The sequence below is a fragment of the Anas acuta genome, chromosome 14 (assembly GCF_963932015.1).
Source record: "Anas acuta chromosome 14, bAnaAcu1.1, whole genome shotgun sequence".
Lineage (NCBI taxonomy): Eukaryota > Metazoa > Chordata > Aves > Anseriformes > Anatidae > Anas > Anas acuta.
The window spans coordinates 16,935,812-16,955,096 of NC_088992.1; the positions used below are offsets into that span (position 1 = coordinate 16,935,812).

General features: G+C 37.0%; 1 protein-coding gene and 1 long non-coding RNA gene across 11 annotated transcripts in view; one reads left to right on the forward strand and one right to left on the reverse strand.

Annotated features, from left to right (window-relative positions):
* The window catches only part of TENM2 (teneurin transmembrane protein 2), a 1,136,432-nt gene that overhangs the window by 882,876 nt on the left and 234,271 nt on the right, over nucleotides 1-19,285 (reverse strand). For all 9 annotated transcript variants that reach the window (XM_068697798.1, XM_068697795.1, XM_068697797.1 and 6 more), the window contains exons 3-4: nucleotides 14,191-14,277; nucleotides 238-339 (exon numbers count right to left, since the gene is read on the reverse strand). The gene's annotated coding sequence lies outside the window, so the exon portion shown is untranslated. The remainder of the gene's footprint in view (nucleotides 1-237; nucleotides 340-14,190; nucleotides 14,278-19,285) is intronic.
* Nucleotides 3,012-18,126, forward strand: LOC137864052 (uncharacterized). 2 transcript variants are annotated; one of them, XR_011101289.1, is made up of 5 exons: nucleotides 3,012-3,157; nucleotides 11,526-11,610; nucleotides 11,758-11,831; nucleotides 12,487-12,641; nucleotides 17,193-18,126. It is a non-coding gene; the product is annotated as an uncharacterized lncRNA (long non-coding RNA). The 2 variants fall into 2 exon arrangements; XR_011101288.1 differs by having other exon boundaries at nucleotides 11,761-11,831; nucleotides 17,193-18,125.

Sequence of the window (19,285 nt, forward strand, 5' to 3'; positions counted from 1 at the left end):
CTAACTCATGGATCTATTAGTTAAGAATCACTGCTAAAAGCCTTTTATATTTAAGTCTAGAAGTGCATGAAAAGGATAAATATATAATTAAATATCTAAATTCACACTCAGTTTTTAATTTGAAGAGAAACTCATGTGAGTATTCATATGACCATATAGAAACCATTATTAAACGCCTATGTAATCCCTCAGTGTAATCTTCAGTGTGTTGTGGAAGGAGGAAAAGCTTGTACATACCCACATGTGCACAAGTTGAGGCCAGCAGGGACCTACAGACTTCCAGGTACATAAATACAGCATGCCCAGTCAGATCAGCATGATCTGTGCCTCCTAGCAAATCTGGGGAAAATAAAAATAAAAATCACACGGAATTATCCCCCATTGTATGAGGCAAACTCTGGAAGTCTGAAGCTGAAATAGGTACTAAGTATGTAAGATAAGACTAAAGTACATTTGTCTCATTGAACATATAGTAGCTTCACCAACATGGAAACAAATGCCGTTAAGTGCTCATGCCCGACACACATAAATGCACACAACTTCATGAATGCAGGAATCTCCCACAGAATTTATGTAAATATTTATTGGAAGAGGCCTAGCCTCCGTAACATGATCCAGGAGCTGTATCAGCCTCCTTTAAAATTTCTGTTGCACAGCGGTATTTTGCACACAGTTGCTTTCCTGTGCTTGAAAACTGATATACAGCAAAATTACAAGCAGCCTTTCTAGCTCTTTCTCTTTTCATGTCAGGACTGAATAATTAAAAATGAAACACCTTGTATTTGTATCCCAGGAATATGGAGCCTTGCCAAAGTTATTCTACTGTAAAGAAAGAAACGTGTGGTTGCTAAAATGCACAATACCTGCTGGATGAACAGGTTGGGTCCATCAATGAAATGCACAGTCTGTTTATTCTTCTGTGTCTTTTGCAACAAACAGAAAACTCTATGTTAATCCACCTAGTGGATAGACCTCAGACAAAAGAAGAATGGCAATTTACACACCAGAAAGACAAAAATAATCCTCATCTGCCTGTCCATCCACAATTACATAATTCTTAAAAACACTTTCTAATTTACTATTTCTCAACTTAATTGTGCAAAACACTCTTAAATGTCTTTAACTATATTTCAAATGAAGAGTAGCTTATTTTTAACTCTTAATTTTTTAAACTTAATACTTTTTCATTCACACTTCAAAAATGTTCACATCGTCTGAATGATAACCTTCTTTCATATTTCACTTTTCATCCTTGCCTCCAGTGTTCTCTATAAAACAAACATATCCTATTGTACAAATAGAAAAACTGAGACAAAAAGATGGCAAGTAGTTTAAATGCTTATAGTAAATCTGGATACCAGTTGAATTTTACTGTCTTTTGAGATAAGTTTCAGGACTCCTAATGGATCAAGCCTGGAGCATTAAGTCAATGGGAGTTGTTGATATTCAGCATTTAAAAAAAATAAAATTAAAAAAGGCAGAAAATTGTAAGCTGGTCAGCACACCCTTCTCCCACCCTCTACTAGTGGTGTTCCAAAGGAAGGCCCAGGGAACTAGCTGAAGGTTACAGAACTCATCACTGGCAGAGGGAGGATTTTAAAGCATATTCATGATGCTATATTGTCTCAAAGACATAGTTTTGTGTCTGCAAACACCAAATGAACACCCTTCATGCCTTTTCTGGTTTATTTCATCTCTTTTTCCCATGGAATAAGGAAGGGGTGCACAGCAAGCACAGCAATACAACACATTGCATTACTTAGTACCCTCAGCTGGGTCCTGACTTTCCATATCCCTTGATACAGAAGACTCAACCATGGTCATTTCTGTCCCCTATGGCAATGGAAATAGAGAAAGTAGGCTTTGCAGAACTAAAACCAAACGAATACCTCATTCTCTAGCGGCAAAGCTTTATGCAACAAACTAAGAAATGACTCTGAAAGTATTTTTCTTACTCAGATAAGCTTTGCTGTAAGCACTCAAGTAGAGCCAAAAAGGAAAATATCTCGTCATACAATTATGTTCTGGTCCACTAACAGCCTTTGTAAATGAACACTAAAATCTTTGCAATGACCTAATCATGATCGTGGAGTTAATTGTCTGAGTGAAGAACAAGTTATAAATATGCAGGTTCTCTGAAATTGTTCCCCTTACTCATCTATTTCTTATTTGGATTAAGTATAAGACAGCCATTACAGGGAACTGCCTTACTTCATTCAACTGTCTGGACAATTTACTATTAAAAGAATCTTTTTAATGATGAGCAAATATGCCACACCCGAGCACAACTTTCTTAGTTTATAGCTGAGTTTCTTCTTTGACGTATACATGTTATGGCTCTATGTTTATAAATCTTAAAATGATTGGCCTTCAGAGAATGAGTTATGTTGCTGAACTCCTGAAAATAGTTAACTATTTAGTTACAGAGAGTAAGAAAATACAAATAGTTCAATCCACTTTAAATATGGGACTGGCCTAAGATTATTTATAAATGTTCTTTAGCTAAGGAAGCAAAAAGTTACTATGAGTCTTCAAGTGCATGCTCTACCATAGTTTATCTAAAATATACCATGTGTCTTCATGTAAAGTAATACTTTTTCTTCACAGAATTATTCATATCCAAGCACACGCAGTGTTCCTTTCATATATATAAAACACTCAGTTGAATGAATATGCAAATGATATGGCAGGAAAATTTTACCTTCATAAGCTATAGTTATAATTGTATCTTTGCTTTATGTTTTACATATTCTTAGCATTTGTATTACACATATGCCATCGTTAAATTTTTGATTTCATGTGTTAACAAGAAAGTGCTTGCTTCCTAAAAAAAAATAAAAATAAATAATCCTAAATGAATTACATAGGCATACTGTCTCTCAAGCAGTTTGTCCTATCATTCTAGTAATGCAATGTGGATTTGACTTGCTGCCAGCCAATCACCACTACAGCATCGCTATTCCAGTCAGTTGTAATCTAACCTGCACTACAGCCTTTGAAAAATCAGCTTTTGCAGCTCAGTATAGTAGTGCTTCAGCACTGCACATCGGCTGAAGACTGCCCCAGTCTGCTGATGGACCTGTTCAAGAGAATTACTAGATATCACTATACCAGGCAAGTGGCTATGTCTTAATTAAAGAGAAGCTTCCCTGAGGAGGTAAGATCAATTAGATCAGCCATTCTCCCATAACTACAACCAAAGGGGTTGGGGATTTTTGGGAGGTGATTTTTTTCTTCCTTTTTAGTATCTAGGATTTGGTGCTCACTAAAGAGGAAGCTACAGCTGAAGCTTCACACAGTTTTGGGAACTTATCCTGCAACAGCAGAGAAGTACTACTGCTTAACTGAATTCTACCCTGCCTTATTTTCTACTTATATATGTAGTAGGTGGTTTTTGTTGTTGCCTTTTTTTTTTTTCTTTTTAAAAGGGTCTAACGGTATGCTATTTACTACACCTTACTGTATGCATTCGACACAGAAGACAGCTTTCTTCTGGAGCATGCCCCTAATTTGGGGGGTTTCCCTGATTCCATCCAATTGCTACTGTAATTCTTGACTGTTTTGTTGCAAGGCTTACCAAGCAGACACCAAACTCAAGACAGCAGGATTCTCAGCTCTAAGGAGGTGAAAGAGACCTAGGCCCATAGAGGTGTCCAGACTTCTAAGGAGTATAATTCCATTCATTTTAGTGGCTGTCTTAGTAGGGGCATCTCTACCCACTACCTCACTACCTATATATGAACTGTGAACACTCCAGAAACAAAATGCATAGATCACAGAAATTTGAAACTGGATGGTTATGATGTGATTATGAAGACTTTGATTCATTAATTCCTGACTGAAGGCATGCAGTTAATTATAGGCCTTTTGGTTTTTTATTTTTTAATATTCTTATTATTTTCCAACTTAGATTTGGTTGGCAAGCACGGCAAGCAGGCAGGAAGGAAAAGTATGGAAGAGTGGACTTCTCCTCCTTAACTCCCTATCTTATCTGTGGTTGGTTATTATGTGTTCTTTCCCTGCTATCTATGTCAGAAAACAAAATGATACTGTCTTTGTAAGTAACTCCAAAAATATAATAAGAATATGAAACACTGTTTTACTTGAGCACTTTCAAACTTATTTCGACATAAATGTGTAAATCTGATTGATTGGATCTCTGGGCTTGTGGAATAGGCAGGGTTGAAAACCTTAAAAACTGAACATTGGGATTAAGTGAAAAGACCTTCCCATTCTTTCCATCTCTTCTACCTACTTCAGTATCACAGCTCCTGTGAGAGTAAGAGTCATGTAGATGTCCTGTAATATAAGAACCGAAGTAATTTTAAAATAATGTTCAGAATTCTGGAAACCATAGAATGAACTGGGAAAATCCTTTATTTAATGTCAAAAGCCAGGGTCAGCAGAGGATGATAAAGAGACAAACACTACTCTCTCTGTAACCAAGGAGTATCATGTCAACAGTTTATAAGAATGGATATTCCAATCCACAGAAAATTCTGTGTTAAACGTATCAATTTAAACTTGAATTAATATTTAAATTGGACCCATGATTTACCCAAAAGGTAAAAACAAACCACAATAAATAAATATGCAATCTAAACATTGCTTTAGTTACAAATAGAATGAACCTGTGCTGAACCAGAGTGTGAATATGATCTGCAGAAAATGTAAGTCATTAAATAACCACTTTGGAAGAGAAAAAGACAGAAAGTCTCAGCAGGGGAAGTTAAAGATGATAAAGCTGATCTTAAAAATCTTTCATTTCTAATCAGGTGTTATTAGCATTCTAGACAAAGCACTTTGAAAAACATGGTGATTATTTTGGAAACATTACTTTGTATGTCTGTTTAGAAAATGTTCCCCTATATTCATTTGCTAAAGCTATGTGAAGTGGGCATAAAAAAAGACATCATATTGTAACAGCTGAGATAGTGTCCATCTGTCCACCTACCATAGAATTCACTTATTGCTTATTCAATATAAAGTCAGCTTCTATGATTTGGCACATCTTTATTCAGAAAGATAGGCTGATTGCTGACAACTTTGATGCAATAAAGACTGCTGCAGCATTACTGGAAGAAAGTCATTTGATAAATGTATATTTTCCATTTTGCTTAAAAGGAATCTATTATAAGTGCAGCTGCTTTCCGAATGAAATTAATGCCGAAGTGAAGCTTCGTATTACAAAGTAAAATGGGACTCGCTCTCTAATATTAGACTGAAAGGCATTGTAATGCAGCAGGAGGATTGAACTTTGACTCCTTCAAGAACACTGATTCATATAATAAAAAGGGGAAAAAAGGCTTTAAAAATGCTAACATCCTCTTTTCAAAGCTTAGCAAAGCTGCCGTCCAGAAAACAGAATAGCAAATACAGGTTGTGTGCATCTCCAAAGAAGATACACCCTAAGGAATACTATAAGGAATCCACATAACAAAATTCTCAAGATTGTTCTGAACTTTTTGAAAGATACTGAAATATGCAGCTGGGAGAAGAACATCTCATACTTTTTCTAGCCAGTGGTGATATACATTGCTTGTTTAAATAGGTTTTAACCAAGCTACATACTACTGGATTACAGCTAATATTTAGCAATCCTTTCTAATTAAACTTTCATATATGAGAAATTTTCCCATCCTTTTGAAGAATATTCCTTTTCAACACTGGCTGTAAATGTGAATTTTCATAATTTTTGTATAAGGTGTGTCTTTGTCTCTGAAGGAGATGGAAAACAGGAGAGACGAGAACTATTGCTGGGATGTGGGCAATGTGCTTTCAAGGACATTCCGTACTTAGCACTCTCATCACCCATAACCGACAGGACCGTGCCATGGAGGGGTTCCCTTTCTGACCTGATGACCATTTACTGATGAGAAGCCATGCACACAGGAGCCAAGAGGCTTGTGATCAGTGCATGCCTGAAAAACACACAAAAGGATCATGTCAGGGAACATCAGAACATCTCTAGCTTGGCTACATCCCAGATGAGTGGTTTGTTTTTTTAAAAACTCTAAGAAGAACCGTTTCACTAAGATTTAGCAAGAGTGGGTACATACATTGAAAAAAAAAAAAAGGAAAGAAAAGAAAATTCTACATTTTCTAAATGACAAACTATAGTAATTAAACCGGTTTATTTTTTGACTGTGAAGGCTCCTTTCTAAATAAATTCTGAAAAATTCAAAAGATTGCAGAGTCAGAACCCAAGTCAGAAACATTTTAAAGGGTAGGGAAGAAAGCAGCAGCACCCAGTAAAAACAAAGCAGGAAGAAAAGTCAATATCCTATTTTATATATGGATTTCATACTTCCAAAATCTGTTTCAATTCGAGGTTCCAGTTTCTGCTAAATAAATAAACTGCTAAATAAATAAATGCCAAACTGGTACATGGATTTGGGCTCAGATTTTAGAACCTCCTTAGAGGGGTAGATTAGAAGCAGTCTGTTTTGATGGTCTAGTAAAAACTAATTTCTATTATTTGCCAGTACTGTGTGAAAGCTCTTCCTACTTTTTTTTTTTTTTTAAAGGACATTAAGGCAAGATAATCTGGATGATTTTATCCATCCCAATACTAAAATATACTCCAAATGTTACATTCCAGTCTTTTCTTCAGTCAATTCTCTCAGTATTTCCTTAAGCCATTCAGAAACAGAAGTAGCATGACATTTCCTCATTCTGTTCAGAATTTCCCATTTACCGATGAAGTCAACGTTTGAAACTTTTGAGAAAGCCAGATACAATTTTGCTTCTACACATTCTTGCATTTTGTGTCTGTAAAGTATCTTAGGAGCAAGTGTTTTAAAAGAATAGTCAATATTTTATCCTTATTTTGCAAGAGAAAAACTGTCATATACCATCAAGCAGTCCCTCCTCCTTACAGACTTGTTTGTAAGATCACAAGTCCCAGTGCAGCAACCTCTTTCCAAATGTTATCTTTTGTTTCCCTGCTTTCTTTGTGTTTGCTTTTGCAATAGTCTGTACTTTCCTTCTGGATAGCTGGCTAACTCATTTCTAATATTTAAACGTTTTAGGTTTGCTCTCATCATGACCCCAATACAGTGCATTTACACTACACTCAAAGGAGATGAATAGCAAGCCTACCAGATAAATGGCTGCAGACTCACAGCCTTCAAGAGACTTATTCACTGGAGTAACAATATTAGCCTGCAAGGGCACTTTCAAAAGCTTTTCATGTTTTTCTACATTCCAGTTTCCAATCTCTGTCATTACTGCGTTACGCTGCTTTCAGATGGTTAGGGCTTTTGGTCACTACCAGCTTAGGAAATTCATATTTATGACCTTGAACTGAAAAGCTTCCTATTGCACTTTGGCCACTAGCAACATTCCTTCCATCTCACCACTCACGTAACATTCAAATTCATTTCCTTTCCTCTTCAGCTCACTCTGTGAGCTTACATTTCGGTCCTAGTGGCTGCCTACAAATACAAGGCAGCCACAAGGACTGCAGAAAATATAAGGCTACTGTTACAGTTGTTGGTGTCTGTTTTTTAATGGCACCATATTCTGTGCTGTACAAACCACATGAAAGAGTACTCTGTCCTGAAGACAATTCACAGCCCTGTAATTTGTAACCCTGCTCTCACTGTTACGCATGTTCCTGACTCCACTCTTGACAGTCATATGTAGGTACACAGTATAATGTTTGAGCATTTTATATTATTGTGCCCTACTTTACTCTTTCCCCAGTAGACGTACACATAAAGGTCATAGCGGAACACAGCCAAAAATACAATAAATATAAATAAACAAAAATAAATAAAAAAAAACCACTTCTGTAGTTCAATTAACACTGAGTCTCTATCACTACACAACTGATTTAGATCCGAAGTGCACATATGCATTTTTGTCATATTAGCCAAGGTTCACCACACAGTGATATGCCCAGATTTATGATTTCCTGTTGGCTTTTTTTTGGCTATAAAAGAACAAATGAAGTGTGATTTGATGCTAACTTGCTGCCACAAAACAAATACTTAGAATGTAAGGACATTTGGTTTGACTGTGTATCTGGTTAAGGGATATTCATCACAAAAACAAAGATGAGACAGAAAAAGCAATAAACTGCACCTACATACAAAAACCCAAAGAAAAGGAGATAATGAAGGTGAAACCAAAGATCAGAACTCTCAGGTCCCTGAATGATGAGCCAGAGAAAGAACCACTCAAAGTCCTGAAGAACTGATCAAAATGGGGTGGAAAAGTCTCATGGAAATGACTGATTGTATTGCAGGGGAGTCATAGGATTATCCAAAGTTTAGGGGATGTTTTAAGCAGTTTAAGGGAACAAGCAAATGAATGCCTAAGGTAAGGACAGGATCAAGGTGGATCATGGAGAAACAAGCATGGGTAAAAAGGATGTATACGTGTGGGTACATATTATATTCATATACACATTTCCTATCAGTGTTTGTACATGCATGTATTATATATACTATATACTCAACATGTGAGTATATAGTATACAGGTACAACCTGAAAATGGGAAGAGCCTGAAATTTCAGACTGGGAAGGAGAAATCCAGGCTCACCCAGGAGCCTCAGCAAATTTTACTTCATGGATTTATATGAAAAAGCAAGAGTGTGTAAAAAAATGCTGCAACAGGCTCCAGAATTTTTCCTCTTACTCATTTTTTTTTTCTAACTACATGACTGTAAATTGCAAAGATCATCCTTTCTTGTTTGTTAATTTGTTCTACACTTTCTGTGTTCAGATATTCTAACACGATGAAGTGGATATAAAACAATCGTACTATGAAATTAATCCCTTTGTTCCAAAGATGGCAATCATAACACATTCAATTGATGAGGCTATAACTAGGAAACTGGAATTACCTATTCTTGGAGTCTGTGCCAGGCATAACATAATACAGAATCATAACAATTACTACAAAAAATTAAAAAAGGAACTACACGTACCACAGCATCAATATAACTCAATTACTGTTCCACAGTCCAAATTGTTGGAATCCAACAGCTTCTTCTCTAACTGCATTTCCATCTTACTAACACCAACTTTCAAGCTATTCCTTTATGCAATCAACAGGTCCTTTCATTAAGAATAAACAAAATAAAATTCAAAAAAAGAGTCAAACTCCAAAAATGTTTATGCAGAATAGCAACTAGATTTCCCTTGCTCTTTGAAGGCATTTTTAATTTTATGAAGCCCTTTGCTATATTTGCTTTGTTAATATCATAAAGCCATGAACCAAGAATGTTATGTTTTTTACCTAAAAATTCTTTACTTGTTGTTTTCTTCATAATGGTTGTTTCATAAACAGAGAATATGAATGGCCAAAACAAGTGGAATAACAGTTTATTTTAACCACTTATCTGAAACTGCACTAGCATTGGGAGCACTTTGGTAGGTGTCGTCAGGAGGACTTTGGCCCTACTTACCTGCATCACAGTGATGTCTGAGAGGGCAGGACATAACTTTGCTGGAGTCCCACATCACTGTTGTACAGGCCTGGATATTTCCCAAGCAATATCAGAGAGCAGCAATTCCTGCACAGCGATGTACTCTCAATGGCAATGATTTCTTAGCCATTCAGTAGCAGCTGCTGATCCCATCTCTCCATTGGAACAAATAGTGTAAAAGACCAAGTTTTTAGTTTCTAGATACAGCAGGGTTATAAAGCTGATCAAGGATAGTGTACAGAAACCCCCCTTGTTCCCTTACTACTGCTTCATCTGGCTTTCTCTTGGAAACCTTGTAAGTTAAATAGCTGTTGTAGGTGTCAGAGCAACATGTTTTGAGAACCTATCAGACAGAACTCAGATTTCTGAGTAATCCACTTAGCAACTGAATGCTACCAGAAACTCAGTTCTTTGATGGGACAGAGTTCTGATTTTTGACCAGAGAGGGGAAGCAAATGTCATGCAGTAATCTTGTTATTTTTTGTTTTGTTTTTAGCTCCAAATCTAACAAGGAGTTACCTGACAGAACCCACAAACAAAGCCTTAGCTCTGGGTCTCTTCTTGGAGCTTCTCTCACATGCTCAGGCTCCTACAGTCTCCTTTGTCTGCTTCTTTACTACTGCAGCTACCATCCATCCATGTTTACAAATATCCCATATTAACACCCCATGGAAATCTAACTATGAATATGTTCCTGTTTGCAGCCTGCAAAATACAGCAGAGATTAACTCCCAAAAGCCATTGTTCTATTTTATGCAAGACAACATCTTTTAAAAATTAAAAAGTTAAGGAAAGAACAGAACAGGAGAAGAACAGATGAAAGTGGCAATACCCTGCAGGAGTTGATAGGGTACACTTTCATCTGGACAGTCTCTGCTCTGCTGTTTTCTTCCAGCTCTTTTGGGGGGTAATAATATCTTTCTTCATCACTTCTCTTATTTTGCCTTAAATACAATGGCATCTTTATGCAGTGGATATAAATAGTTATTTGACTCAAAAATAATTTGTACACCAATATATTTAGAAACGCCTTTTTTTCTGTGTTTAGAAAGACAGACTTGAAAAAGATGCAATCAAAGTAAGCAGCAATGTGACAGAAAATGACAACACAGCAGCTGTATCAAGTCTTTCTAGTGTGACGAAAATGGCATCTGTAAGGGAAAAAAACTGTGTGCATATGTGTGGACACGCTCACATACAGTTTTAGGGCCTAGCAAAGTATTTGGTTTGGCAACATCATAAATTCAGTGAAGACATATGCAACGAGAGTAAAAGTGTCTCTGCAATTCCTCTCTGCAACAGGCGCATCTCAAACCGTGATGATGAATCAGCCACCAAAACTAATGAGTTTTGGCTTCTCTATATGAAGATGAAAAAACTGAACAGGAGGGTGTGGCTGGTGGGGGTTCTAAACAGGTACAAAGGCACCTACAGAAGCCAGCAGAGACTCCAAGCAACCCCAGGCAACTAACCAGAAGCTTTTCACCTTGTGATCACTTTATGACTTTCCTGCTCTAGACTGAATTTGAATAAGCAGCCTGCAGGTGAAAGACTGCTGGCTTCATTACTGTTCCTTTAAATCAGATTACGGGGCTACATAATTTTAGTCTTACACTAAGAATTGCAATGGCCAAGAGAGTGGAGGAGCCCAAAGTTCTATGTTTGTTTGATTTTAAGATAAAGAAATGTCTACAAGAATTTTAAATGTAGCTATTTTTATTGCAAATTCTGATAAAATTCTTTGAAAGAAGGTAAAAATACTTCATTAGCTAAAAATCTTACCCTTTCTCAATATAGTCAACATAATGCAATGACATTCCTTACCCAATTCAATAACAGATGTTCAAACTGAAGATGGAATTGCATATTTGGGATTTTATTAAAATACATAGATAAATACAATCATATTCTTAGGCATACAATGACTACCTAACATCCCATCTCAGGACTGATCTCTAGAGGTATTAATGGGGGTACAAAGGTTTTCAGAGCCTGATCTTAGTACGTACCTTTCCACAAATGGACTAAGAAAACCAGCCAAAGGGCAAATCCAGACATGTATGGATTTTTAATGTCTTTTATCCCTAGATGGCCCCTGCCTCCTGTGACATTTTGGGCATCTTGTGACATTCTGGGCCACATCGCTGCTGAGCCCCAGCTGCCTGCAGGCTGGGTACGTGCCACAGGGCAGCTGCACCTGGGAGCCTCAGGTCCCCAACACACAGGGGGTACTGAGAAGACAATCCAGACACGTCTTCTTTTTACCTTGGTTCTGTGACTTGTCTTTCCTTTTTCTTACCCTCCTCTCTTTGATTATAAGCAGTACGTGTTGCAAGCTGGCTGCCCGCAGGAGAGATCAAAGGGAAGTTTGGACCTAGAAGCCACAGCATTAAGGTCAGCAAAGATGATGAGCTCAGTAGCTTTCACTGGAGACACTCTCATGCATCACCCAGAGCTGTACGAGTAAATTTACAGTGAGAAATGGATCCTGTTGTGCTTCGTTCCCTACTCTGTGCTTTCTCCCTTATGCTCAAGTTAGGAAACAACAACAAACAGAAGTACCAAGTTCTGAAGTTTCTGCTTCTTCCTACTTACTAAACAATGCTTTTAATAGTTTCTTACTTTCAAGTTCTTAATAAATATGATTTCATTAATCCCCTCTATTTTGGATTTAATGAGCTGTACAGAAATCGAAGGTGAACAAAAGGGAAACAAATACTCATAGGACACAAAATTATTTATACGAATTGTTTTAGATGTTTGTCTTTTAGGTTTCTGATTAAAAAAGAAATGAGCCTTCCACAATCTTTACTGAAAACTAATGTAACGTGTGAGGTGTGTACTAGCTACTTCTATGATAATCATGGTATGAATGTGCACAGTAAATTAGCTAACAGAATAAAATCTTTCACAAGAGCCCTAAGAAAACATTTGATTATATTGTCAAATATACCTGGCTAGGTAATTACACTGTTGTGCAGTAAATGCTTCAGTATTTAGAGAGATGGTATCAACAGCTAACAGTGCACGGTTCCCTTTGGTATGCTAGGCTTTCTTTGTGACTGTGAAACACTAAGTGGAAATGGATTGCCCAAGGATTTATCGTGCCTTTGACAAGATGTAACTAAAACTGATGGAGAGTTTCCTCGTGCTGGGACAGCATTCTTGGAACAGGCTGCAAGGCTAGTCTGAGGTGACTGATGGGTAAGCTACATACCCTTACTTCTCTTTATTTATTTCATCTGCTAATCTTCTCAAGCTGCATTTTCATCCGTTTTCAGTAAAATGATAGAATCCAAATTGAAATAATCTATCTGGCTAACAAGGGAGACCCAGCCAGCTAATTGTATAATCTGGTGGAATACAAATGAGCAGGAAATGGCTTTGAGCTACCCCACAATTCAACATGCAACAGTGAAGGCAGGAAAAAAGATAGGTATGTGTGTTATAGCTGATCATTTACTGCAGTGTTGTCTGAGCTGTAAGAACCAACAGCAGCAGGCAACATGCTAACCCTCAGACTACAGCCTAGCAGGTTCCTTTCCCTGCAATATTTTGTTAACAAATCACAACAGCGTTAATAATATTGTGGGAAAAGCACATGTAGATAATGCAATGTACATAAATTTATCTTCTTTTGGCCATGGTAATTAAAAGGTGATATTGCCATTTTCCACAATCACAACTGTGGAAATTCCACTATTTTAGCCCTTAGATCTACCCTGCAATAGCTTTTTTTTTTTTTCCTCTTGTAAAATGATTTTCAGCTTAAAAAAAAAATTAATCAGATTCATGCAGTCTGAAAAGGCCAAAGAGACCTGAATCTGAATGCTCTTTTATTTTATTTTTTTTATAATACTGTTGACCTACAGGGTTAAGATAAAAGTCAGTCTCCATGATGATATTCATAGATGACTTTTTAAAGGTAACTTTGTTCATTGTGACAGAAAGATACAGTAGTTTGAACACAAACTGCACCAGTGAAGAATGAGGACAAATACCTCCCCGAGGAAAGTGGGCCTGATCCAAGGTCCAGTGGATTAATTAGCATCAATATTAGGTTTGCCTAAGGAGCTAAAGCCTCTCTCTTTTTTTTTTTTTTTTCCTGGGGTCAAGCTGTGTATCACAATATGTAGGTTGGCATCCAAAACCACACACTACCACTTCACTCATTTTTGTTAGCTAATCAATTTACGTATCTAACACTTAAAAAAGAAAAAGAGAAATGGCATTTATAATGCTGATATATTCTTCTCACATTTGATCTCACTGCCTTCAATTCAAATGTTATCACTTTTCAGGGAAAAAAAATACTCCTTTGCAGTGATCTGAAGCAAGGAAATATTTGTAGATTATTTTTACTATTAGAAGAAATTTTGTGCCTTCACCAATTTAAATCCAACAAATTTAATCCATGCTTAAATGAGAACATGGTATCACCTATCCAAATAATTTGCCTTAGCAATTTGCAGTGTTGATAAAGTAGTGAAACAGAAACTGCTCCTATAACATGACAACTAACAACTCACTTGTAATTGGGGAAATAGCCAACAACCACGCCTGCACGGTGACTTGCCTATAAGGCATAGATCAGCTGTTGGTATGACTGTGATATAGCTGCCACTATCATATCCTGTAACTCCCTCTGTGATAGTGTGTCCTATCTATACTGCATGAAAACTGTTCATAAGACACCTTAACTTCATTCAGCTGCAAAAGATATATTAATTAGAAGTCAAGCATGAGAACCAACCTAGTGTCTCCTCATTGACAGGTAAGGTTGGTCACTGTCTCTCCGATGGCCCTAGGAAGCTGTACACCTCCTCCTTCAGCTTGATGCCTAGTACACAAGGAGAGGAAAACAAACAAACTAAATAACAAAACAAAAAACAAAAACCCTAACAAGCTGTTATCTTAAACCGGAGGAGTTTGTTAGACAAAACTAGCACTTAAAGCTCTCCCAAGGAACACACAGGAGCATATCCTTGAATCAGGAAGCCCGACTGTAATATGCATCTCAGACACAGCCCCTGTATGCAATGCTTGGATGTTTAGCAAATCCCCTTCTAGCCCAGAGAATTTCACAGTTCTTGGAATCATGCAAAATGGCAATGTTTAAAAAAAATAATTAAAAAAAAATCACAAGATTAAGTAAAAAAAAAAACAAAACTCAGCAGTCACTCAGCTACTTCTAAATACGCATATCACCGGTAGTTCTAGATCAGGACAACATTGCAAAATTATCTTCACTGACAACAAAATTGGGTGGACAATGCTGGGAAATACAGTGCTCCAGAAGATGAAATAAAAATGGCAACTGTTTTAATTGCTTAATAAAATATAAATGAGCTGATGCCTATCAAACAAAATGCAATCTTCACCAAAATATCTGAAATCCAGTTAACTCCATCAATCTTTTAAAACTGACCATTTAAAACAATAGATCTTTACTTAACATGAAGCCATACAGAGCTGAACTTCAATTACTAGTAATCTGCATTAGATAAATTGAATGACTTAGATTTTAAAAATCTATTTATGTAGTGACATGTAGGACAATCACTTCTTCATTCAGTGGCAGAGACAGATCACTACTATGCAGACCTTCAGTTAAAACAATGATTCTTCCATAGAAAGAATCATAGAATCACAGAATGTTTTTTGTAGGAAGGGACCTTAAAAAGCATGCACTTCCAACCCCCTGCCATGCGCAGGAACACCTCCCACCACACCAGGCTGCCTAAAGCCCTGACCAGCTTGGCCTCAAGTACTGCCAGGGATGGGACATCCAAAGCTTCTCTGGGCAGCCTGGGACAGGGCCTCACCAGCCTGAGTGAGGAATTTCCTGCTATCTCCTACTCTAACTCTAACCTCTTGTAGTTTAAAACCATTCCCCCTTGTCCTGTCACTATCTGCCTGAGTAAAAAGTCGTTCTCCTTATTTTTATAAGCCCCCTTTGGAAAGGATGCTTTCCATTGTAGTCCACTAATTGTATTGCCCAATTTTGTTCACACCTCTGCCTCTTAGGCAGTAATTCACTACCTAGTTTGGATTTAAGATTTTAAGATTTAAAACAAACAAGGAATAGTAAAAATTTAGAAATTTCCCCTTAATGTGATTATTGAGCAGCACTTTTTTGACTACTGTAATCTAGAGGCTGAGGAAACTATGCAAACAGCAGCTGTTGCCTGTAAGTACCTTTACTGTTGTGGCTGCAACTACTTACACTTGCAGGAGTGAACAGTCCTTTAATCCCCTACATCATAAATATTATCCTCCTCTTAGAGAAAGAAACTAAAGCTGAATAAATTAAATCTTTTAGCCATAAGACCAAGAACTTGGTGGCAGAACTAGAACTGAAATTTCTAATTGTCAGTTCACGTTATTGGAAATATTAAGCTGTATTGTGTTTGAATTTGGGAGGAAATGGGATTGTTCCAGTAACAATACACAGTCTACAACAGTTTCATGTCTTGCTTCCTGGTGATATTTAACTGCTCATATGTTTTACACAGCTGCAAGAAATAATGGTAGCTATGACCTCCCAGAGCCTGTGACATCTATGAAATTATTTTTACCATCTTGACTAGTTATAGCATAGATGCATCATCTGGGGGACACAAGAGATGAAATTCCATGCTCAGTGCTAGAGTGCCTGTCTGATAATTTCAAAGATAATAATTCCTCAGTAAGGGGAAGGTGAGCATGAAGCAATGACACTTTGTATAAGCAGGACCCGTTCACTGGTATCTCAGAGAAATCATAAGCATCTTTCTCATAGCTTTGAAAAAGCTGCTTACATAGGGAGCACTTTTCATGTTGGACTCAAATATTCTCACTTAACTGCCTCTTGGAGGAAAACGAAAAGTGAATAAGGAGCACCTTGAAGTGATTGATGACAACGTTCAGTGCATTTGTGGGACAGCTCATTAGGTACTATAAAAATGGCCCCTCACAATGCACATTAAAGAATCCAAGGGGAGTACATTCTTGGTAAGTTTTAGATCCCAACTCAAAGGCACCACGCCAGCTTTCTAACAATGGGGTGAGGCCAATGTGGAACACTTCAGAAGGATTTACACGAATAAGGTGTTCAACCATGTATCAGGGATGATCAATGAGGAAGAAGAGAGAAACTTCTCTACTGATGTTACAGGCCAGATAGAGGAGACTGCACAATATGATAAAAATAAAATCAACCTTCGAAGTCAGAAGATGATAACTTCTATAACAGTCACCCCTGCCATCACTGCCTCTTTTTCATGTTTTTCTTTTGATACACAATAATCTTCTATACCCTCTAAAAAATAAGTCTGGGCTGGTAACTAGATCTATCTTAACAAATGACCCAATTTTTCCAACTGTCATGTCCAATGACAAATCACATTTACACATAATTTTTCATTAGTATCCCACAAGAAGAATTCAGTTACTCCTAAGAATTTTATACATATCATCATTTAGTTGTTCAAACGCACTTGGAAAGAGACCCCGTTAAGCATAATTCTTAGAAGGCGACAAAAAAGTAACTAATCTTTGTGGCTGTACTCAGTTTTAACTTCAGACCTTCCATGAGTGAAATCAGAACAACAACAAAAGATGGTGACACACAGTGTGCAGCATGAAATACATTAAACAATATTAAAGCAACTTTTTAAATCTAAACAGACATTTTTAATAAGGTAGCTGCTCATAACTCAGCCTTAAGATGCTGACACTAAGTCCTACATCCTCGTTTCCATTTCTGTGTTTTAGTGAAATGAGAAGAGCACCATCAAAACAACAATCCATGGAGCACCTTCCCTCTGCAGCATGGCTTCCTGTCTAAACACACTTCCACCTTTAAAGCCTCCTGTGTCAAATTAATTGCTACAACTTCTGTATCTTCCCACATATTTACAATTCCATCAGCACTCATTTCTCTGTCAAAAACAGTAAAATGTCATACCCGGAGTTAGCTCAGTGGAGCTGAAGTAAAGCAGACTGCAAGCTCTACAAAGCGATCTCCATGTGTAAGTTGCTTCACATTTTTATGAAACCTTTTTCCCAGAATTAGTTTCTCCCTAGTCTGATTGTCCTGACAATTCTGAACTATCTGTTACTTCCTCTAAATAAAAATCTCTACTTAAAACAAACAAGAATTACATGTTGTACACTTTTTAATCCTTTTCTGATTTGGTGATGCCAAGAGTAAGTGCTTTTAAGGGACATGAAATACAGGGGTTTAGGTCTGGTGGGTGCATTGGGAAGAGGCACCAGGGCCTGGGTGTTACTCTGCAGTAGTCATGATGAGACTGATTCTTTTTATTGCTTCGAAAGACAGTTGCTTACAAAGTACAAGAGCACCTGATCTAGGAATTTCCTGTGACTCCAAATGAACAGCATTAAATTACGCAGTCGGGGGTTACAGACAGGTGGAAGTTTACATGGTGACTAACCAACTTAACAAAACTTGGTACTAGTGAGAGTCACAAATAAATTTATCTCAGGGTTGATGTGCCCTTCTGAAATGGAGTGGAACAATATCACTGTTATTTCTATGTACAGAAACTTCAGGTGTGACATTCAGTGCCTCAGGATCTTGGCACCAATCTCAAGCTCACCCAAGTACAATTTGCAGAGAAAACGTGCTCATCACTTTATGAAAATCTGCTTCATTACATTAATTGTCCACACCAAATCTCTAGATACTCTTGACTATGCGCTATAAACTTTATTTTCTCAGTCTGTAATTCAGCTGTGATAATGCTATTTGATTATAATTTTGATGCAGATAGCAGTGGGATATGAGGGGAAGATTTTTCTTTTTTTTTCTTTTAAGCTGAAGGGAATTGAAAACACTTTATACATTCCAAGACTGAGGATACTTTTGACATTAGAAGAGAGGAGTGAAGGGGCCACTATCAGCATAACTTGATGCTTTCATGCAAAAATGGGTCTTTTAATACTGATTTTATCCATCTGTCATCTGCAGTTTACTTGGCATTGCACAATAATAAACAGGAAGCTGCTAACCATCAGAAGTGTTTTTTCCATGCCAAACTCTTTAAAAAGAGAAAACTAAGCTTTCATATTACACAAAATTGTGTTATACTAATGCCAACATATACTATGCTGACTGCAAAATTATTTTACCTTTGTGTTTATTTATTTTGTTGCAAGTTTGTATTCCAAAGACTTCTACATACTCTGCATACATTTCTTTAGGAAATCTATTGAAACTAAATCCATGTTGTACCTTTACAAGACTCAGGATGTTAAGAAGTTATTCAGTACTTATGTAAAGAAAGGCATAGTCACAACACAGGTATATCCATAAAACTAATTTAGACAGAACATAACAGAAAAAAAGTATCTGAGACTGTATTTTTTTAACCAAAATTTATTTTCTATAAGGTGAAAATAATTGATGCTAAGTCCTGCAAAAGGTTTATGAAAGAGCTAGAAATAAGCTATAGACCCTCCAAGTCCTATTCATCTGGAAAGAAAAAAAAAAAAAAAAAGAAAAAAAAGGAAATCATTAACTTTGGAGAAGAGTTGATATTAAATTAAAAAAAAATATATCTAAATTAGCATTACTGAAGATTACAGACTAGTCTTCAACTTTAGTAGTGCAGTGACTGCAGACAACAATCAGTTTTACATTCTGTGAGGATCTGACCCATACCTCCACGGAGCTAAAAACATTCTGACACCCCTTACTCATTTGCTCATTTAAGATACTGTAAAGCAAACCTTCAAATCCTCTTCCCCATGTTTCTTCTTGCCCTCGGAGCACTCATTTGTGTGAAAGCTGGAGATCACAAGTTTAACAGCCCATCCCCAGCCATCCTTGACAGAACACCAAA